The sequence below is a fragment of the Mustelus asterias genome, chromosome 13 (genome assembly GCF_964213995.1).
Source record: "Mustelus asterias chromosome 13, sMusAst1.hap1.1, whole genome shotgun sequence".
Taxonomy (NCBI): domain Eukaryota; kingdom Metazoa; phylum Chordata; class Chondrichthyes; order Carcharhiniformes; family Triakidae; genus Mustelus; species Mustelus asterias.
Window position 1 is genome coordinate 60,175,426 of NC_135813.1, and position 6,102 is coordinate 60,181,527.

The following is a 6,102-nucleotide window of genomic DNA, read 5'->3' on the forward strand; positions in this document are numbered from 1 at the left end:
CACAAAGACATGTTGATAAGCGTCTGTTTTAATGAAGTCCTATAGATCATAGAATCATAGAATCTCTACAGTACAGAAGGAGGCCATTCAGCCCATCCAGTCTGCACCGATAACAATCCCACCTAGGCCCTATCCCGGTAACCCTGCACATTTACCCTCCTAATCCCTCTAACCTATGCATCCCGGGACACTAAGGGGCAATTCAGCATGACCAATGCACCTAACCCTCACATCTTTGGACAATGAGAGGAAACCGGAGCACCCAGAGGAAACCCACACAGACACGGGGAGAACGTGTAGACTCCGCACAGACAGTGATCCAAGCCGGGAATCAAACCCAGGTCCCTGGTGCTGTGAGGCAATAGTGCTAACCACTGTGCCACTGTGCTGCCTAATTAGACATCCAATGAATCCATATTCCCAGACATCACATACTGTCTTATCTCTAGTAAAAATAGGCATGAAAACTATTCCAATTTATATTCTATACATAATACTATATATACTATATTAGTATGTTGTAAACTTCTCCCTTAGTTTTAAGGTTATAAACAACTTTATCACTCTATCCTTTGTTTCAAAAGTAAAACAACTCATTCCAAGTAACCACAGAGAGAAGTAACAACAGCTTTCAAATAACCTGTCCCAAACTGAGAGTCACTGACAGGGGTCTGATTTAATAGCAATTAAATGATGTTTTGAGACGATGAACTCGCAATATTAATTATGGGGGAATTACAGCATATTTCCCCCACTGTGGACAAATGGGCAAGAGAGATATCATTAAAAAATATTTTATCTTAACAAGAAATAAGTAATGTAACAGATTTTAATGGGAGGGATGGTCTCACAACCTTACCGGGCCAGTCAGGTGTCTATGGGAAAAGACATTAATACACCCTGGAGAAACCAATTAAAAACTGATTATGTCCAAGTAGACAAATCATAGATTGATCATGCATCTTTAAGCCAATTAGGGGCCTCATTTAGGCCAATCAAAATGAAACAACATCATTGATCACACTGTGGGATGTGGTTTGAAATGAGTTAATAAACAGAAGCTTTCACTGAGCAAGTTGTGCAGCAAGTGACTGCTGTCCAGAGGGAAGCAGAAGTTAGGGAGAGAGAACAGAGAACAGGAAAGAAAGTTAGTCAAGTCCGCCTGTCTTTAATAGGTATTAATCCACAATTTATTAAAGATTTCCTGAGTTACTTCACCAAACTGTCTCGTGTTGCTTACATGGTTAAAGTCTCAAAATGAAAACGATTAGAATTAAAGTTCAAATCATACAAATCGTACAAATTCAAAGATAGAAGTCTACAAGATTATGAGAGGCATGGACAGAGTGGATAGTCAGAGGCTTTTTCCCAGGGTGGAAGAGTCAATTACTAGGGGGCATAGGTTTAAGGGGCAAGTTTTAAAAGAGACGTACAAGGCAGATTTTTTACACAGACTGGTGGGTGCCTGGAACTCTTTGCCGGGGGAGGTAGTGGAAGCGGATACGGTAGTGACTTTTAAGGGGCGTCGTGACAAGTACATGAATGAGATGGGAATAGAGGGATATGGTCCCCTGAAGCGTAGAGGCAGCATGCTCGGTGCAGGCTTGGAGGGCCGAATGGCCTGTTTTTGTGCTGTAATTTTCTTTGTTCATACCTAGAACTTACAGTGACAACTTACAAAACAACAATGTGATCACGACAAGGTAAAACTTTAGCGAATTTCCTGAATTTCCCAAAACCAGTAATACCCTATACCGCTACAATTATTTAAATTATTGCTAATGTCATTCATGGAATATTGTGTGCAGGTTGGGACACCCTGCATCAAACGGCCTTTGATATATTGTAGAGAATTCAATAAAAAGCAGCGTAGATGATGCCAAAGTGCGAAGCTCCCATTTATGAAGAATGACTTACCAAACGCAACTATCTTTAACGCAGCGAGGGCTCAGCAGACCCTCAAGGTTAAATTACAAAATCTCAGCAAGTATTGAAATTAGGCACATTTGTCAGTCGGAGAGCAGTGGATGGGGCCGATGTTCAACTTGCCTTCCTGGCACGAAACTAGCCTGGATTTGAAATTAAATGGAAATTGACCGGTATGTATAATGCACGGCTGGTCCACAACGGCAATGTTACGCTCGCCCTGATTTAAGAAATAAAGCCCGGTGAAGAGTAAAATGCACCGTTGGTTAAAATTCAAAAGACGCTAACCTTTACGAAAAAATTTGGATGAATATGCGGTTAGAATTTAAAGAAAAAGTAAAGATCAAAGTGGTGAAATGTTTTATGGAAAACTTGGGTTCCTTAGTTACAGGAATTGAAGGAAGCAAGAAAATAAACTTGTCGATATATAGCATATTTTATAACCTTAGGTATACCAGCACACTTCACATTCAATCAAGTAATATTTATGCCACAGAAAGTACTCAATAATAATGCAACGACAGGAAGTTGTTATTTTGTAGATTTACCTGATTTGCTGAAATGGGTTAAGAAGAAATTTCTATGAACTTTTATTCAGGAGATTAAATGGATTGAATACCATCACATTGTTGTAGATTGTCAGTAAGGTCTGCAGGAAGGACAAGCTCAAACGAGGAAACGGTAAACCAGTGGTAATGCTGCTGCACTAATAATCCACTGGTCCAGACTAATGCCACGGGAACATGGGTTCAAATCCCACTATAGCGGCTTGTGGAATTGAAATTCAATTAGCTAGTCTCAGTTATGGTAACCATGAAACAATCATTGACTGTTGTAAGAGGCTATCTGGCTCACTTATATCCTTCAGAGAAGATAATCTGCCGTCCTTACCTAATTTTGTCTACATGTGACTCCAGGCTGACCCTTAGCTGCCCTCTGAAATGGCCAAGCAAACCATCTAGTTCATGGCCAATTAGAATGGGCAACAAATGCTGGCCCTACCAGTAGCATTCACATCCCATGAAAGAAAAGATACAAAGAACAAAGAACAATACAGCACAGGAACAGGCCCTTCCGCCCTCCAAGCCTGCGCCGCTCATGTGCCCACTAGACCATTCTTTTGTATCCCTCTATTCCCAGTCTGTTCATGTGGCTATCTAGATAAGTCTTAAACGATCCCAACATGTCCGCCTCAATCACCTTGCTTGGCAGTGCATTCCAGGCCCCCACCACCCTCTGTGTAAAATACGTCCCCCTGACATCTGTGTTGAACCTTGCACCCCTCACCTTGAACCCGTGACCCCTTGTGTTCGTCACCTCTGACCTGGGAAAAAGCTTCCCACTGTTCACCCTATCTATGCCCTTCATAATTTTATACACCTCTATTAGGTCGCCCCTCATCCTCCATCTTTCCAGGGAGAAGAAGCCCAGTTTACCCAATCTCTCCTCATAGCTAAGACCCTCCATACCAGGCAACATCCTGGTAAACCTTCTCTGTACTCTCTCCAAAGCCTCCACATCCTTCTGGTAGTGTGGTGACCAGAACTGGATGCAGTATTCTAAATGTGGCCTAACCATCGTTCTATACAGCTGCGACAGTGGCACGGTAGCACAGTGGTTAGCACTTCACAGTGCTTCACAGTGCTTCACAGCTCCAGGGACCTGGGTTTGATTCCCGGCTTGGGTTATTGTCTGTGTGGAGTTTGCACATTCTCCTCGTGTCTGCGTGGGTTTCCTCCGGGTGCTCCGGTTTACTCCCACAGTCCAAAGATGTGCGGGTTAGGTTGATTGGCCATGCTAAAAATTGCCCTTAGTGTCCTGAGATGCGTAGGTTGGAGGGATTAGTGGGTAAATATGTAGGGATATGGGGCTAGGGCCTGGGTGGGATTGTGGTCGGTGCAGACTCGATGGGCCGAATGGCCTCTTTCTGTACTGTAGGGTTTCTATGATTTCTATGAGAACATCATATGCCAACTTTTATATTCTATGCCCCGTCCAATAAAGGCAAGCACGCCATATGCCTTCTTCACCACCCTCTCCACCTGTGCTGCCACCTTTAAGGATCTGTGGACTTGTACACCCAGGTCCCTCTGTGTGTCTATACTCCTGATGGTTCTGCCATTTATTGTATAGCTCCCCCTTACATTAGATCTACCAAAATGCATCACTTCGCATTTATCTGGATTAAATTCCATCTGCCATTTCCCCGCCCAATGTTCCAGCCTATCTATATCCTGCTGTATTCTCTGATAACATTCATCACTATCCGCAACTCCAGCAATCTTCGTGTCATCCGCAAACTTACTGATCACACCAGTTACATCTTCCTCCAAATCATTTATATATATATATAAAAACTGAATATCACTTTTTGAACACACCAGTTACATCTTCCTCCAAGTCATTTATATATATATCTAAACTGAATGTCACTTTTTGTTTTGTGTGCCCTTGTGCATATGAACATCAGGTAAAGGAGAAGTGTGCTTATTTATCTATCAGCAGATGACCTTTTGCCCCATAGAAAGGAACGGAAGAGGAGGAAAATTATTCAGAGGGAAAAATAACTCATAAGTATTTTAGACTGAAAAGTCTTAACTTTAGATTGCAAGATAGGTGGCTGGTCAGAATAGCATTGGGATCGTCAAGTCTAGAGGGTGAAAGTCTTCACATTGCATGAGCTGAGACAGGGCAGAGACGTGTGATGCCATAAATGACTAAGTGGGCAGTCTTGTTACTGGCATGGCTATGGGTCACAAAGCTCATCCCAGGTCAGATATGATTCCAATCTTGTGACTCATTTATCAGCCCCAGACAATTGCCAGAGGGTTGGAGTCAGTAACTAGGAAATAAGGATTGTATTAGAGGCCAAAGATAATAGTATGATCTTTCCAATATTTAGAGGATTTTTTTTATTTGTTTATGGGATGTGGGCATCGCTGGCTGGGCCAGCATTTATTGCCCATCCCTGAGGGCAGTTAAGCATCAACCGCATTGCTGTGGGTCTGGAGTCACATGTAGGCCAGACCTAAAGGACACTGGTGAATCAGATGGGCTTTTCCGACAATAGTATTATGGTCATCATTAGACTTCTAGTTCAAGGTTTTTATTGAGTACAAATTTCACCATCTGCCATGGTGAGATTTGAACCCAGGTCCCCAGAGCATTACTCTTGGTCTCTGGACTACTAGTCCAGTGACAATACCACTACTCCACTGCCTCTGCTCATACAGTACAGGGTGTCAGATAAACATTCTGATTAATCAAAGGTAGTGAGTAGGTCAAAAGGGGTCACACTGGATGTTATCAGCATCCATCTGAAACTTGGAATGATATTTTCTGATAATGTCACCAAGTGGAAACATTTAGTTAAGAAATGGAAAAGAGACAGGGATGGATTTTTGGTGAATGCCAGAAGTTACGATGCAGGACAGCAAGGGAAGCCATAGAAGCCCTACAGTACAGAAAGAGGCCATTTGGCCCATCGAGTCTGCACCGACCACAATCCCACCCAGGCCCTACCCCCATATCCCTACATATTTTACCCACTAATCCCTCTAACCTACGCATCTCAGGACACTAAGGGGCAATTTTAGCATGGCCAATCAACCTAACCCGCACATCTTTGGACTGTGGGAGGAAACCGGAGCACCCGGAGGAAACCCACGCAGACACGAGGAGAACGTGCAAACTCCACACAGACAGTGACCCAAGCCGGGAATCGAACCCAGGTCCCTGGAGCTGTGAAGCAGCAGTGCTAACCACTGTGCTACCGCGCCGCCATGCAGGTGATTCTCTGGCAAACACTAGAGAGGTAAAAATGGAACTAGGTGAAGGGCAGTCAGCTGGGTGATGCAGGAAAAGGAGTTGAAAGAGGAAAATCTGGCAAAGACTCAGGGAATCATGTGGAGTTGGAGCACAAGATCAACTGTGATCATATTGAATGGCACAGCAGGCTTGACAGACTATATCGTCTTCTCCTGCCCTTCTCTTTTGTTCTTGCTATTTTAGGTGGTATAGGTCATGAATTTCAGAGGTACTATCAAAGAAGCTTTTGGAATTGCTAAAATGCATCTTGCAGATTGCATCAGTGTTAGAGGAGATAATGGGCCTGATTTTACCCATTTTGAGTCTCAGTGCCGAATCCGGGCGTCAAATAGATCCGCGCCTGAAATC